Source organism: Patiria miniata, unplaced genomic scaffold (genome assembly GCF_015706575.1).
Source record: "Patiria miniata isolate m_02_andy unplaced genomic scaffold, ASM1570657v1 HiC_scaffold_24, whole genome shotgun sequence".
NCBI classification, from domain to species: Eukaryota; Metazoa; Echinodermata; class Asteroidea; order Valvatida; family Asterinidae; genus Patiria; species Patiria miniata.
The window spans coordinates 9,207,714-9,225,027 of NW_024037063.1; positions in this window are offsets into that span (position 1 = coordinate 9,207,714).

The following is a 17,314-nucleotide window of genomic DNA, read 5'->3' on the forward strand; positions in this document are numbered from 1 at the left end:
TACAACGTTGTTGTAAAAATGCCTTGGGAGTAATTTAAAACTCATTTTGAATGTAATTACACAGTATGCAATTAATATGTCATGCTGTCAAACGTAATTAGATATTGCTTTTGAAGCCGTTGTACAAAGGGCTATGTATGACCAGCTGTAAATTGCTTTTAAAGCAGCCTGCTGTTTGTATAAAGGTACATGACCAGCTATGCTGTCAGGATGATGTGCCTTTACTGCACATATTTTACAATATATCTGGGGAATTATTGTTTTGATGTACAACACAAATGAATCCACATAAAGCAACTTTTGGAATGTGTATAATATTACACAGTCTTCAGAAATTAATACGTCGTGTTGTCAAATGTTAATTAGATATTGCTTTGAAGCAATTTTAGAAATGTATATGACCAGCGCTAGTAATTGTGTTGTATGATGTGCCTTTACTTTGCAGAAACACTTTACTATATATCTGATGAATTATTGTTCTGATGTGTCTACATGAAATCAAAGATTGAGAAGACAAACTTAACTTCAAAATAATGTTAATTCATTTATTATTTTGGAAAATTCATATCATACTATGTAACTATCTTAATCAAACTGAGGATTTCCACTTAAATACAACATTGTTGTAGAAGAGTACATAAAAAGAGTACAATAAAAATGATTTCACAAATAAAAGAAACCTTGTTTGAATAACTGCACAATTTTACAAATTCTAATGAAATTAATAGATCATGCTGTCAAAAAACTAGATATTGCTTTAAAGCTGTTTTAGAAAGGTGTATGGCCAGCTGTAGTACTTTAAGGATAGGCCTATAATGCCTTTACTATGAAAAAAACATCTTTACTGTAAATCTGGTTTATTACTTGTTTGATGTGTGTGCACTGTGCACGAAAACAAATATTGAGAAGACAAGCTTAAATAAATGATATTGATATAGTTCTTGTTTTGGAATATGCCTATTATCCTTGAAACTAACTTAATCACAATGAAAATGGTCACTGTACATGAAATTTGTAGAAGTGCCGTAGGAGTTAGAAGTACCCGCAAAGGATGAATCCACATATTTTAAAAATAATTGTGGATGTTTGTATAACATCATACAGGCTAATGAAATATATCAACTGTTAATTAAATATTGCTTTAGATCTGTTTTAGGAAGGTCTATGACAAGCTGTAGTATGCTTTAAGGATGTTGTGCCTTTACTATACGCAGAACATATTTTACGATATATTTTGTGAATTATTGTTTTGATGTTTGTGCATAAAATCAAATATTCGGTTAATCAGGAGACAAACTTATCCTCAAATTGATCTCAATATGATTCCTATTGTGGAACATTTCCTTTATCTTTGTGACTAACTTCTCAAACTTTATAGATTTCCACTGTAATACAACGTTGTTACAGAAGTGCCTTCTAAGAGTATGGAGTACAAACAAATAAATTCACATATTTGAAAAATAATAATAATTTGTGTATAATATTACAGTCTGAAATGTATGACTGAAACAATGCTCTGAATGTAACTGGGCTCATCAAAGTATATTTTTTTCATCAAAAATCCCGTGGTGTTCGTTTTAATGTCATCGTTAATAAAAAATGAAAAGAATCCTTTAGAAACCAATAAAAGTAAGCGCAGTATCCGTTTACAAACCAAATTTGAACTGGAAACCTGCCCGAATAATCAGAAACAATGAGCTGTTAAAACTTTTGGAATTGTGTATAATACTACACAGTCTTCAGAAATTGATATGTCGTGTTGTCAAATGTTAATTAGATATTGCTTTTGAAGCTATTTTAGAAAGGTCTATGACCAGCGGTAGTAATAGTAGTAGTACGCTATAAGGATGATGTGCCTTTACTTTGCAGAAACACGTTACTATATATCTGATGAATTATTGTTCTGATATGTTTACATGAAATCAAAGATTGAGAAGACAAACTTAACCTCTAAATGATGTTCATTCAATTATTATTTTGGAATACTTGTATTATCCTATATAACTATCTTAATCAAACTAAAGATTTCTTAAATACAACATTGTTGTAGAAGTGCCTCAATGAGATCGGAGTAAAATACAAATGAGTTCACAAATTAAAAAAACAAACATAATATTACACAGTCTAATGAAATTAAAAGGTCATGCTGTCAAGTAAAAACCAGTTATTGCTTTAAAACTGTTTAAGAAAGGTCTATGGGCCAGCTGTAGTATGCTTTAAGGATATATGCCTTTACTATGAAAAGAAATATGACTATCAATCTGGTATATTATTATTTTGATGTGTGTGCACTGTGCACGAAAACAAATATTGAGAAGACAAGCTTAAATAAATGATGTTAATATAATTCTTGTCTTGGAAGTTTCCTATCATCCTTGTAATTAACTTAATCGCAATGAAAATTGTCACTGTAGGCCTATAGACATACAACATTATTGTAGAAGTGCCGTAGGAGTTAGAAGTATCCGCAAAAAAAATAATCTACATAATTATTTTAAGCTACTTTTGGATGTCTGTATAACATCATACAGGCTAATGAAAATAATATGTCCACTGTTAATTAAATATTGCTTTAGATCTGTTTTAGGAAGGTCTATGACAAGATGTAGTATGCTTTAAGGATGATGTGCCTTTACTATATGCTGAACATATTTTTACGATATATGTCGTGAATTATTGTTTTGATGTTTGTGCACGAAATCAAATATGCATTGGAAGTAAATTGCTTTTAACTAGAGTACCGTTTAACATTAAAATCGTTTACTTGGCGAAAGCAAATGCAACTTATTATTTTTCATCTCAACGAAAACGATTATCTGTATGGGTCCTATAGATTTGCCAACCTTTTCTAAAAACTGGTAACCGGCACCTTGTGAGAATAAATAATGTTTTGATGGCAGACCGAAGTGTTCATTGTGTTTTTGATTGCGGTTATAGAGTAGAATTATGATGTCATACCGTACTTCACAAGTTGGAGACAGAGTAGACCTAGCCTTTCGCCAAGGCCATCATTGGCGAAGCCCGCCACTCGCGCATGTGGTTTCCGCTCCAGTTGCTTGACATTCGCCGCTCTGTATAATGACGGTTAAGCCACGATGGCCTTGGCGAAAGGCTAGAGTAGACCTATACGTATAGGATCGACCAGCTTGACGGCCGATGCGGGGCCTGTCTTCCTTGGACAACTGTCTACGGGGTTGCAGACCAATAAGTCGGCCCAAAATTGCCTACGCTGGCCAAATCACGATTTGCATGCCCTCAAAATCGCCCGTATTAGAGCATTTCGAGGGCCATGATGAACTTGAGGATTTGTAAAACAAGACGGGTGGAAACCGTGCAAAGGACTGCCAGCTCACCATATTGTGTGTGAAATTCGGATGAATTAAGGCCCTAAAATGGATTTGGGCTTCAGGACTTTTTTAGGGGTGGTCATCTTTGGATGTATTTTTTCCAAAAGTCATTGGATAAAAGAACAGAAATGCACAGACAATGAAAGTTGACGAAATAAGCTTTAATTTTATATATGTTTCAAAAACCTCAAACTGAGTTTGATTTTTTGTAATAATTTTGGGAAGTGCGCTTAATTAGCACTGAGGTCTATGGCAGTCCATTTACTGGTCTGGAAGTAAATTAGGCTCACTAAGCTCCATGCCCGGATCCGGGGGGGGGGGTAAAAAAACCCAGCTCTGTCAAAAATTATGTTTTTGTATAGAAATTCCTAAACGTTAATGCGAACCCCCCCCCCCTGCTCTGACCCCCCCCCTCCCCCCCCCCCCCCAAATTTGTTAATGATAATAATGTCCGCCTACGGTGCACAAAGTACGGACAGCGCCAGCTTGGCTACTTAGCGGTATTTGAACACTATTCTGTAATATAGTGTTAATAATAATTGTCGGATTTGAACAGCGCCCCTATTGAAAGTATGGTACCAGCCCCCCCCCCCTCTACAATTTTGCTGACAGCCCCCCCCCCCCCGCAAAAAAAAATCCTGGATCCGCTACTAAGCCCGGTTGCCATGTGCAATTATTGACACCACGGGGGTGCCACACAAGTTTGTGTACACCCGGAAAAAGTAAGGCAAATTATTTCGCAAAACAATTAGACAAAGCGTTTGGTGATTGCCAAAATAAAATCATTTTTTTAAATGTCCTAAATCTAGATCTCAAAAACTGTGGAGAATCTTTCATCATAAAGAGAAGTATAATCCAGAAGAGATGCAAATTGTTAGCAGTGCTTGCGATGGCGATCGGCATCATGGCGTACATTTGAAAACTCGCTGGCTAAAAGTCACATCACGGGCGTAATTAAATTTTAAAGAAATAATAGGCCTATAGGAACGCACAACAAAAATTCTAGAAGAGACCATGGCATCATAATATATAGAACATGTTTTATTTATAAATATCCCTCTCTGGTAGTCTCTCTGGTAGTCCATCACTGATGACGATGGCGTACACATGCATCATGTCGATGTCGGAGTAGCACGATGATGTAATTGGTGACGTCTGCGGTGGCTGAACAGGCCGATACGTGATCGGCAAGAACGATCACAGTCAGGACAGATGTGAGCATCAGTGGCTGGCACTGGGGCTTGCACCCGCTGGTGACGTCGAGTACGTCTGTACTAGGCAGATTGGGTGCGGTGAGCCTCAAACCATTCCATTCCAGCCTTGCATACAGCACGCCAAGTGGTCCTGTTTTAAGCAAGCTCTTCCCAGGTCTCAATAGGGATGTTGCAGGCTTTCTCACCTTCATCTGGTCTTTGTACCGCTTGTATTGGCCTCCTTGGTGACGCTCGGGAAGCCGTCCATCTTCTATCCGAACAAGATCCAGCGTATATATGCCTCGATGATATTTGCTTCTACACTGAAACAAGCTGCTCTTTCATGGACCTCGGTATGAGTGATCCGGTCCTGCCATCGTATCTTCAGGATGAGGCGCAGCTTACCCATTTCTCAAGCTGGCGGTACATTACCCAGCATTCGCAGCAGTACTGTAGAGAAGCCAACGCTACGGTTTTTAAACACCGCAATTTCGTTTATTGTTTTGATGTGAGAATCATTGAAGTGATTTTAGACGGGAGAAGGCGGCACTGGCGCGGTGAGTTATGTCGACATCGATGGTTGCCTCTGTGGACACGAAGCCACAAAAGGTATTTGAAGTGCGGCACAGATTTAATGGGAGTGTGATCAATAGCTGTATCATGTTTGGTGTTGCAGATGGAGTGCCAGGAGGAGCATGATGCAGTACTTCCGTCTTAGTTGGTCAGGCTAATGGTGAGACCAAATCGCCTTACAGCCTCTGCAAACTGGCTGGTAATCTGTTGACGGTCCTCCTCTGAGTGAGGCACTAATGATGCGCAGTCATTTGCATAAAAGAACAACTTTCCGTCCGTGCAAACTGTATGAACACACTATTATGCTGTGCACTGAAATGCAGCAGCAGGAACGAAGAGCTGCCGTAAAGAAAATACAGAACAGTGCTGGAGCAAGAACACATCCTTGTTTCACCCCCATCGTTGATGCTGAACGGGTTAGACTATTGTAGACACGACCAACACCTTCATAGAAACTTATTATGAGGGGAACTCATTTGTGCTTGTATCCAAGCTTGTGAAGAAGCTGCCACAGAGATACACGATGAACAGTATCGATTTTTACCATGCAGTTGCATGCATGGGACCAACAGCATCATCAATGGTGCTTTGCCCGGGTCGGAAATCTGCCTGCGATTCTGAAAGGAAGTCTTGCAGTACCACGGTAGTAATTCCTTCTCAGCAGAATCCTTGCCAAGATCTTCCCGGCAATGGACCATTATCATGTTGCAGCCATTGATTTTTCCCGTTCAAATCAATGTAATCAAAGCGAGGCTGTAAGGAAAAAAAGTCTGGTTCCTTTTTGCACAAAAAACATTATCATTTGATAATGTTATTGAATACAGGGAACATGACTGAAATGATGGCAGCATGATAAAGGTCATTCGCAAGAAGGGAGATTCCTCTATGTGAATTGTAGTCAGACCTATATATGACTCTTCCCCAGAGGGGAAGTAAAACTGCATCCGTTATAGAGCCTGTGGGGCCGGGGCTGAATTTATAGAATGCATGCTTCGACCACTGATCGAAAATTGTCCTCTGAGCATGTTGCTGCCTGCACTGCAATATTGCATGGATGCCAATGTTGGCAGCGCAAAGTGGGCATTTCGCATGATTTCAGTTTAGTATTTAAATGCTTCAGTTCCAATTTAATCAAGAGGAGGGCCATTTCGAAGATTTGATTGTTGGTATTGTTTTGATTTGCCCCTTTTGTTTTCGTTTCCTTTGCTTTGTTTTTGTTTTATGTTTTGCTTTTCTAGGGGTGGCATTTCCCTCTGTGACCCCCCCCCCCCGACACCCATGCTTATCAACCTCTTATAATGAGTCGTTTCGTTTATGCCCAGAACTGAGAACTCGTGTAATTCTCGTGGAACAAGCGGCATATCTCGACACAAAATAATCGCAATCATGATCATCATGATGCTCATGAGTCACCCACGACGCGACAACATAAACATAGACAGTCAAAACTCCCGTGACTTCTTTTACACTAGCGATTAAAAAGCGTAATAATCAATCAAACGACATTCCAGGGCTTTACCTGTTCTTTCAGCCGCTTTTGCCGCGCGCTGATTTGGTACACTGCGATGATCTGTGATTGATTTCCGCCTGTCGGGAACACGTGACGTCACCATGACGTCATCATTTGATTTTTATGATTTTTTTAATATTTATAATTTCATTCTGCATCCAAAATTGCACACTTCCTTTTATCGGATTGACTTTAAACTTGGTTCAAACCAAGACCACAATGACAAAATGTGCACTGACGATGTTTTTCTTCGAGATGACGTCATCGCAGGGCATGTGACGTCATGTGACAAAGATTTATTTCAAATCCCATAGACAATACATATGATTTTTTGTACACGCCACTTTTGGCATTGAACTTTGTCATACACCATTCAAGTTAAGTATATGCCAATATTGTCCTTATAGCAAAGTTGTGCCCCGAAGAGTGACGTCATCACAAACGTGCATATTTTGAAGCCCTATACACGTATCTTCAGAACGGTAATTCCGGTTGGGTTGAAACTCGTTATGAAAGTAGGCCGGGAAGTGTTATAGATAAAACTTGAGGTGACGTCATGATGACGTCATCGCGCGATTTTATATATTTTTTTGAATTTTTGGACCTTTAAGCCAAATCTCATGAACGCAACATTTTTGTATTTGGTTTGTTAGGTAATATCCACTAAAATTCGAAAAGTGTCTGACATCATCATGACGTCATCAAAAATGCGATTTTGCAAAACGCATATAAAAAAAGGTCCGATCGTCATGAAACTTGGTCAGTAGGTAGATAATGGAACTAGTATGCAGAGTCTGAAGTGACGTCATCGTGACGTCATGGGTTGATTTTTTATGATTTTTTTAATTTTAAAATTGTTTTCCGCTTCCAAAATTGAACACTTTCTTTCATTGGAATGACTTGGTAAAAAGTGCTGAGTCATCAAACTTGGTACAAATCAAAACCACAATGACAAAATGTGCATTGACATTTGTTGTCAAGATGACGTAATCGCAGGGCATGTGACGTCATGTGATAAAGCTTTATTTTTGGAATTATTTTAAGTATTTAAAACAACCTTTACTGTATCAAGCACCCTCAAAGGTGACTGCAAAAGGATAAACACAACATAAACATTTGTTTAATGCGAAAAAGCCCTATGTTCTGTTCGAACAGACATAGCTCTAGTTTTAATTACAATCGTTCAATAATTAGAACCTTAAAGACTTGATAGAGTACAGACAATATTCACAGAACTAGGGTTTATCATAAAGCCTAGGCAATAGGCATATTTGAGTAATCAATTAATTATACAGAATTAACCATGAGACGACACTCGTATTTTCAATTATTATACTGATTTTTCGTACCACATTTTATATTCTTTTTAATTTCATTGCTGTGATGACAACCAGATACGCCAGTGTTTTAGTAACGATCCTTCAATAATTTGAACTTTAAAGACTTGATATAAGCAAGCTTTACAGAACTATCCTTTATATTAGGCGTAAGAGCCTTTTGCCATTCAATAAACATATTTAAATAATCGCGAGGTAAAACTCGTCTTTTACAGCTGTTATGGTTGTTTCTGAATTTGTACCACATTTGATGTTACATTTAATCATATTGCTGTGTTGACTGCCAGATTAAAAAAAAAACCACAAAAATCATTTTTGGACAAGTGGAAACGTGCACCTGACCTATGCAAGACAACTCCTTCGCGCAAGGGCAGCAATGTTAATTTCTTCTAATTACTGTTTGAGACGTTGAACAACTTTAACTTTAAATCAAAACTTGACAACTGGCGGTGTTAAAAATTGTGTGTTGCTGTTGCTGCTCGCAAGCGTGAAGTGATGGGGGGCAAATAACAAAAAGTTAAACCGCTGAAACGAAAAGGCCAAGACGTTAGTGCGAGTAGGGCCGCTGATCTAATTGTTGTGCCATTTGAGGGCGCACTATGTACCGTCCGTCCACTATCGATCACTACCGACTTGGGCCAAGACTAGTTTACAGACTTTGTTCAACGCACCACAGACGTGGTTCAAAAGCACCATGGTTCAACGTTCACAATATTCACTTAGGCACGCGCAATATTGCCATTGACTCTGTATTTCATAGTCATAAATTCACGCACCGGAAAACCACGGCCTCAGTTTCGTTCGAAAAGTTGACATAAACGGCCCGGGAGTACGGTACGAGTGACGGTTAGAGACGCTTCCTGGAATACTTGGCTCACAATTTTCATCGCATTTGCATTTGATAGTCGCCGTCGTGCTCTTCCAAAAGAACCACCGTCTTCTCGTGCGTGGTGGACCAGTTGCCGGGTGGGGAGGTGAGTAGCCAAGCCAAGGGCTAAGATCTAGACCCAGTATTAATACCCGTTGGCCTATTAAAAACCCTAACCCCTAAAAGGCTCTTTGGGGTCAAGGACCAAATACCACAGAATACTACATGTGTTGTGCACCTGTATTGGAAAGAAATGCATACAGGTTATTACTCAGTACTCATTTTGTAGCTTTAGGGGTTATTAGGATTGTAAATTACATGACGATATAAGACCAGTATTAACTGCTTTACGAAATACGGGTCTAGCATACCCTACAAGCAGGCGTGTAATATAGCTCTCCTTTAACAAATTGTTATACAAACCTAGACCAACATGACAAACCTGGGAGCTACAATTCCTTTTTTTTTTTTTCAAATTTTGACTTTGGTTGTTTAGTAAGTCCAAACGTGAATATCCTGGAGTTCTAGCGCTCCGCTCTAAAGATGTTGGCCCAAAGCAAAAGAAAGCCATTACAACCCTGCTTGTAGTAGGGCCAGGGATCTTTTTCAATCCTCAATTTTTGGCCAAACGCCATTTGAAATAAAGCAGTTTTAATGTTGTCATTTTGCGTCAGTGCGTATTTCAGATTCAAATTGCTAAATGTCCAATTTGTGCAAAAATATGTCATTTCTATGTCTGCCTAAATCAAAAACGAAACGCAAGGTGGTTGCTACACAAAATACAAAACTATGGTGTTATTGCCACACAAAAGAAAGTAAAAAAAAAAAAGTTTAATAACTTGTTCATAAAAAAATATTCAATCATGAAAACTATCGACATGGTGAATTGTCCCTTTTTATTAAATATTCAGATTAAATATTCAGGCTGCTGTATTTTTCATAGAAGAGGCCTACATTCAGTTTAACCTTGACAGTGGGAAACTTTGATTTGTTGGTGGCAACAAACACACCGGTCCTTTTTGCATTGATTGCGTCATATTGAGCATGCGCTTTAGCTTAAACATTTATTTATTACATTTCTTTACCCAGGGTATAACTAAACAGTTTCAAACTGGTTTCCATTGGGCCCTGAAAACACTGCGAATGACTACACACATGTACAAAATACAATAAATTACAAAAAAAATATACAGCACAATGAAATAAAATAAAAGCACATGGGATAACTGCATGATTGTAAAGCAACTGTTATTAAATACAGGAGAACTATTATAAAAAAAAGTACAGTTTGGAACGACATCGCTAACAGACTTTCCTAGAGGCCTAAAGGTGAAATAAGTGAACACTACGAATTTGGACATTTCTTGTGACATCGGGAAAATATATTTCTATATATTCGCTGATTACGGGAGGGGCAAAACCTCGTTAAAACCCCTTTTGAAAGGGAAAAAACCGGCAAAATTCCCATCCGGCTCATTATTATGGCAGCCAAGTTTGTTTACTTCGTAAGTCGGTACAGACTTATATTTGTAAAATCAGTGGAAGCAGTCTCAAACAAAATACTCACATCAATGCAGGAATATTACTGACTGAATGTTTTACGTTGTTCAGATTTGAATGAGGTTAGAGAAGTTCTCAACTGTACATGCACATTATCCCATATGATTGTACCAGTTACAGTAAAGAATGGGGCATACCATTTTTTATTCGCAAAAGGAATCTTCAGTGTCATGCCAGTGGATTGTCTCGTTTCATGAATTTGAGTAAGTGATGTAAACAGATTTGTCAAATACAAAGGAGTAATTTTGTTTATACGTTTGTACGCAAGAATAACTTATTTATACTCAATTCTTTCAGAGAATGACATCCATTTAAGACTGGCAAACATATGTCGACTGATGGAGTTACGAATGCACACTTCAGGATTATCCGCGTCGCTCTTTTTAGACATTTGCTAAGAATATTGTCATGTGATATGTACCGTCCTCCAAACAGTACTGCAATAATCTAGAGATGGCTAAAATTATCTAACGGAGGGAGTGCAGGCTGCTTTGGGGAACACTGTCGCGGATTAAATTTAGCCTACCTAGTTTAGAGTAAACGGTTTTCTTCACGTATTCAACGTGTGGGCCCCAACGTAAAGTTTCATCAATAACAACCCCAAAACATTTACAAGAATCCACCTGTTCAACTAGACTACCAGCGATACTAACATTATTCGGTACTTTAGACCTTTCGTTTAGTTCCAATGAGCATTGATTTGGTTTTGATGGCGTTACTTTTAAGTTTGTTCCTGCCACACCAATCGCATATTCTAGCTAGGGCTGTATTCAGGTTGTTCTCTATCTCATCAACACAGGTAGAACTACACGTTAATGTAGAGTCGTCAGCATACATGAACAATTACACACTTTATGAATACAAAGCGGTGGGCCACTTGTATAAATACTAAATAATACAGTGGACCTAAAATTGATCCCTGTGGTACGCCAGTGTTAAAATGACGAGGCCTTGGATATGTTGCCCTCAATATTCACAGACTGACTGCGTTCACTAAGATATGACTTAAACAGTTGATCACAGAGGTTGACATATTCATCCTTTCAAGTTTATCTAGGAGAGTGGCATGATTAACAGAGTCAAATGCTTTCTTAAATTTATAAACACAGTGCCTGTCATTTTCCCACACTCCATAGCCTGAAAACTTTGTTCGTTAGATCATGTAATGTGGTTTTAGCTGAGTGTGAGGGCCTAAACCCTGACCGACAACAAGGAATCAGATTACTTTTATCAAGGGTTGAATAGATTGCAGAGTTTATCCATCTCTCTAGAAACTTAGAGAGAATCAGCAGTTATGTTATAGGCCGATAGTTAGTTCTATTGTATTTGTCTCCACTCTCTAGGGTATTGTTTGCATCTTTTTGAGAGGTTAAAGATGTGTGTTAAGGATTTAGTTTTGTGCGGAGACGCCATTTTAGTCATTTTCACACATATTTTATCTGGACGTGTAGCTTTTCTGACCGACATTGATGATATTTGCTTTTGAACATAGTATTCTTTAATCTCGGACAGTGAGCATTTTTCATCAAGTGAATTTATAGAGTGGATATTATCGTCCACTTCAAGTTAATATGGAGGGGCATTACTGGTCATACGTGTGCCGATTGTTGAAAATGTTCGTTTAATGTATCAGCAATGTCGGTGAGATCATCTAAGAATTCCCCATCTTGGGAAAGAATATTCGTTCGAAAATTTTCTGTTTGTTGGGGAAAACCTCTTTTAGTTTGTTTTCCACAGAATCGATGAGTTGCCTTTATTTTCCTCGATGGTTGATTAAAGTGTTTACATTTCTTGCTGCGGATTTTTTTTTCAGTAGTCGCGTTTCGCAGACACACTGGCCAAATAAAGTCAACATTCTGTTTCACAAAATTATGGCATTGAGGAAATTTGGCCACATGGCATATATATAATGTTTCTTATTTACAGCAAAACTTTAATTTTTCTCATTAAATTTATTATTTCACTTCGAGACACCCATGTTTTCTGCCTTTCCAATTCCATCGAACTCTTCTCGAACTCCCCAAAGCTCCTTTCACCCCGTAAAGAATCTCCGTGTTCGAAAACGGTCCAACACTGATTTTGGAAACCCTTTCAAAACTATAGCCTGAAGCAACACGCTGCTGCACTGGTACGGCGCTACACGGGTACAATTCAACCGGACCACCAGGGTTGAGACTGCGGCTACTGTACCCGGGTAAACATGAAAAAATTGAAATCTACAGCCGACATGTGTACACATTCAGGGGTGCAAGCGTGAAAGGTATACTTTGCCTATCAGTGTTAAATGGAACCCGGTTCCACTTAGGTTTCACACTTATTGATTTCAACAGGCGAGAAGTTAGCGTGAACAAGCTAATTGGGGTTGAAAAGAATTTTGAAGGTAGCTGACCTCAGAGTTGTCATGCATTGTAGCAGGTACATTATAAAGTGTGTCGTTTCTTTTTGGATCTTTAAGAAGATCGAGACGGATGCTCGGCAAAACAGCTCTGTAGCTCGGTAAAATTGATATATCGATTGGAAACTATAGGTTTAAACTAGTGTTTAGTCTCCCCCTAGTAAACCATCCTTGCCCAGATCCCTCCCCGGCCAACATTAAGCAAAAGCTTATGCCAAAGGGGCGGGGCAAAGGTAAGCATGTGGTGGGGTTGAGGTATGGTTATAGTGCAAATAGGGGAGGACTTATGGATGGTACTAAAACTGCACGGGAGGTGGTCAAGAGTCACGTAAAACTAATCGAGGCAAAGTTTGCACACGACTAGAGTTTGAACACAAAATCAAGTAACATGAGAGGCGGGAATGGACGGGGATATAGGATAGGACAAGGTACAGCTGAACATGGTAAAGCAGAAAGTAGGGTAGAACATAGTACAGCTAAAAGGGGTGCCCTATCAAAAAAATAAATACATGCATCTGGAGACAAATATAAATATATATCAAAAGGAGTTGGCATGGCAAAAGAAGTTGGTCACATTGTAGCTTATTTTTTTTCTCGTAATAAGCCTTTTATAATCTTACTTTCACACAGGCACACAGGAGGCAAACAGTCTGGTGTTTTTGAAATTTAAATGATTATTATATTTCTTTGCCTTTGTTAATCATGCTTCAAAATGAACACTTTGAACACCGAGTGATGAACATCAAGTGATTTTTGAACACGGAGTGATTTTTACATATGCATGTATTTCAATCCGTTTCAAGTATCTTAAATTTGTGTCAATTTGTGTTATGTTTTAAAAATGTTCCCAAGTGATGTTATCCTCTCTGCACGGGAAAGTGTGTGTGTGTGTGTGGGGGGGGGGGGGTGTAGCATGCGCATGATTCCACCATTTTGCGTTTTTTGTTGTTCACACATGTGTCCCTTTTAAACTTTTAAAACTAACACCAACTAATGGACTGTTTGTAAATGTAAGTTTTATTAGTTCATATAATATGCATAAATTTGTGTCTGATTTCTAAATGTCATTGTAACTTCATTCAGCTTTTGGCTGCATTATGAATTCGGCTGCATTATGATTATTAAGCAATAAACTAATGAACCTGTGAAAGATATCTAATCTGAGTCTTAAAACTATTGTTCGCCTGTAATTTGAATCTCAGGTTCCCAGTGACAACATCAGGGCTTTGTGCAGAAAGTAACAGTTGAAAGTAAAATTTAGATAAGTGCTTTTTCTTTTGCAGCATTTTGTAACAATTTGATTTGGCTGTCCGACTTGCTTTCAAATGTTTCCTATTAAAGTGAAATGTAAAATGCCTTAATAAAATCGGTCCAGACATTAGTGACATTAAAGGATGAAGACCTGTAATTCTTCTTTAAATTCTTCTATAAATTGCATTATATAGTTTCCCATATTGCCGAAATTAATATATAACTATTGAAGCGATTGAATTTACCATTGCCGTACTGCATATTTTATTAGTCAAGCAGTGTAAGCCTATACATGCACGTCAGTGTAAACTAAAGATCAAAGGTGAATAAAGTTCCATTGAAAAGCTGCAGGGCTAACAAAAAAACACTGGTAAACACTTGAAAACGCGTCATTTGATAAGGACTGGTCAGCTTTGTAGACCGATCTTTGCACCACGATTGGCAGATAAGACCAAACAAAAACTCGTACTTTAGGGTGGACTTTGGAGCATCTTTGGAAACCCAGACGCATTTGTATAGGCCTTCTTTTATGTAAATATATCAATGCGTCATTTACCAGGATTCAAAACAAAAAGCTTTTAATTTTGTATTAAAATATAATCATGATTATTTGTTTACAGACTTATTGCGCCTAGTTGAAGAAACGAAATACGAAAATGCATGTTTTGTTTCATTTTGTGCAATCTGCTTACATGGCAGAACGTTAAAGTCGCTTGTGAATCAATAACTCTTAGGATTAGAGTCGATGTCATTTGTCAACATTAATCGAGAGATTAATTTCCATATCTTGTAATTCCATCAAAAGGCAACGTCGTCCCCAGGTTTTACTTTGCCTTCAACCTCGTTTTTAATAGCAAGCACTGGGATGGGAACTAGCTTCCTGTATCTTGATTCGATAGTGCAATAAGCAGGAAATGATTATGTACTTGGTGTTGTTATTTCCTGAGTGTATTACGTGTTTTCACGTACTACGTCCACACCTCATAAATAATATGTTCATTTCCAATTCGCTCAAATAAGCATGAAATGTGAAACTGCATATTGGCTGGATAAGATTGTAACATTTTAACTTTGAAAAAATACATTTTAACTTTGAAATGATAATCGTGGTTTCGTAAGTCACGCCGCGACGAATTGATTCTGTTTTTACCCCAGACACCACATACAAAACAAACGATGATGTGAAGCGCAGGAAGGCACCAACCTATTCTCATTTGCATACTTATCCGAAATGTTGGATATGCAAATGATCCAATAACAGAATGAGAGAGCAGGTAGTGATGGGAGCGCACTGCTTAAAATCATGTGAACGAGGTTGGTCAAATGGTATTAGATTTGTTGACGTGGCAGCTATTCTATCTTGGATGTCTCTGAATCAATCGAAACTTAACTTTAAGTTTTGCTTCTTCCATTGATCATTTCTTTCTTTTGCGTTAAAGGTTCATGTCGAAATATATATACTAGCATAATTGAATACTATGCATATTCATTCTTAACACCCAATCAGAGTTATTTGAGTATTATTTGCACAGCCAACAAACAAACACGCAGCCTATGGTAAAGATAAGCTTAACCTCCGGCACATCTGCATCTTGCACAAGATTCCCGTGCAGATGAATACATTGAAGAGGTTACAAACAAAATTCAATCCTTACCTAGAAAATATTTCATGAAAAGAAAAAAATCCATGAATCAAACAGTTCATTTCGTCATTGGCAGTCCAGAATTTCCAACGTTTCAACCATTATACCAAATTGAAAGTTGGACACAGCACACTCTAGATATCACCAAGCAAGATTGACGAGTTTGTTCCATCAAGCACGATTCCCCGCGAGATTTGTGAGGCCCTCTGTCTTCCGTCCACTGTCATCCATCCAGATTTGTCTTGGACGTGCCCGCTTCCAGCAGCCCTCTACGGAGTGCCATGGAGGATGCTGACCAGTGATGCCTTGACTGTGAAGTTTCTCTTCTTTGTCAGGAGTCCAACTGTTACTGTTTGACCTGGACATTGGATGTCTGTAACGTGTAAAGGATTCCGAGTAGTCAGCTGTAGTAGGTTAGTCGGAAGATAGGGTTCCCATGCACTCCCTGGATATATTTTTTAACCTACTTTTTGTAATCCTTAGGATGTCTAGATAACGATTTTTGATGTTCCCAAGATCAAATATTGTCCTACGGGGTTCATTTGGCGGCCATCTTGGTGGCCATTTTGGATTTCGACAAAAATCAGTTATTGACATAACTTTTGAGCCAGGCATCATAGGAAGACAAATGAACCAGTTTTGAAAGCTTTATTTTTATAATTTTGCGGCCATCTTGGCGGCCATCTTGGATTTTGACGAAAATGTGTTATCATGACGTAACATTTGAATTAGGTATCATGTGAAGGAAAATGACTGTTTTTTGGTAGGTAATTTGGGTGTCAGGAATCGATTGAAAGCATTGTTTTTATAATTTGGTGGCCATCTTGGCGGCCATCTTGGATTTCGACAAAAATCAGTTATTTGGCATAACTTTTGTTCTAGGCATCACAGACAGACAAATTAAAGTGTAGGTTTAATTTTGTAGTGTTAGCTGGAAATGGTGATGGTAGCATAGTTATAGTGCGGTGGTCAATAATCATGCTAGTATGGTGGGAAAAATCAAAAGTGGAAGAGCATCAAGAGATTGATCATGATAAGGTTCTTGAAGATGACGACTAGACGTTCAGTTTGGCGATGAAATGTCATTGATTACCACTTCTCTAGCTTGTCGTGTCGCTTACGATGGAGTTGTATCTGAACCATTTCCAGCCTCTTCACTATTGCTTTGTGTACTCACATATATAATTACTTTTGCCCATTACAATAACTGACATTTTAGTCTATTTCAATTTTCCATTGGAATTTCACTACTCCCACGTCATCAATATGTAATGGCTGATGAAGGTGTACGTAGCACACCAAAAGCCTTAGCTATCACGTCAGTAGATCGATCAATGTCTTTCGCACTTTCTAGTATGACTGTTAAGACCCACTCTTGAGTGGCAGTCTCTACCACATCGAGTGCAGGTCAAGGATGACGGCAACTGAGATGAACCTGCCCGCTTCTTTCGTCTGGCTCCCTTGTTAGTCAGGAAGTCATTTCTAGCATTTTCAGCCCACCTTCCTGTCGTCTGCAGTGCGTTCTTAGCTGTTGGGGTCCATTCAAGAAGACCGTCCCTCTTGCAGATGTCCTTATAGCGAAGATACGGACGCCCTACAGGTCTTGTATCTTCAACAAGTTCTCCACAAGGGAGATA